The sequence below is a fragment of the Eimeria mitis genome, genomic scaffold (assembly GCF_000499745.2).
Source record: "Eimeria mitis Houghton genomic scaffold, Emh_scaff317, whole genome shotgun sequence".
NCBI classification, from domain to species: domain Eukaryota; phylum Apicomplexa; class Conoidasida; order Eucoccidiorida; family Eimeriidae; genus Eimeria; species Eimeria mitis.
Window position 1 is genome coordinate 23,198 of NW_013571511.1, and position 388 is coordinate 23,585.

Below are 388 nucleotides of genomic sequence, written 5' to 3' on the forward strand. Positions count from 1 at the left end.
AACACTATATAAGCAACAGCCAGGACAAAGCTAAACACAACAAATACGAGCAGTGAAAAACTAAATAAAAGAATAGAACAGTTTTATTTTCTTATTTTGTGTTTTATTATTTTTATTTGTTGTATATATCTTTTTTTTGTGTTGCATATATATTTTTAAATTTCTTGTTTTTGCATTTCTTTTGATTGATGATGCTGCGTTTGTAGTTGTATTTTATATTTTTATTTATTGCTGTATTATTTTCGTTTTTTTTGTATTTGTTTTCTTGTTTCTTTTTGTTTTTATTTGTTTATTTATTGTTTTGTTTATCCTTCTACTTATATATGTATTTAATATTCTATTCCTTTTTCAAATATCACTACAATATATATATATATATATATATATA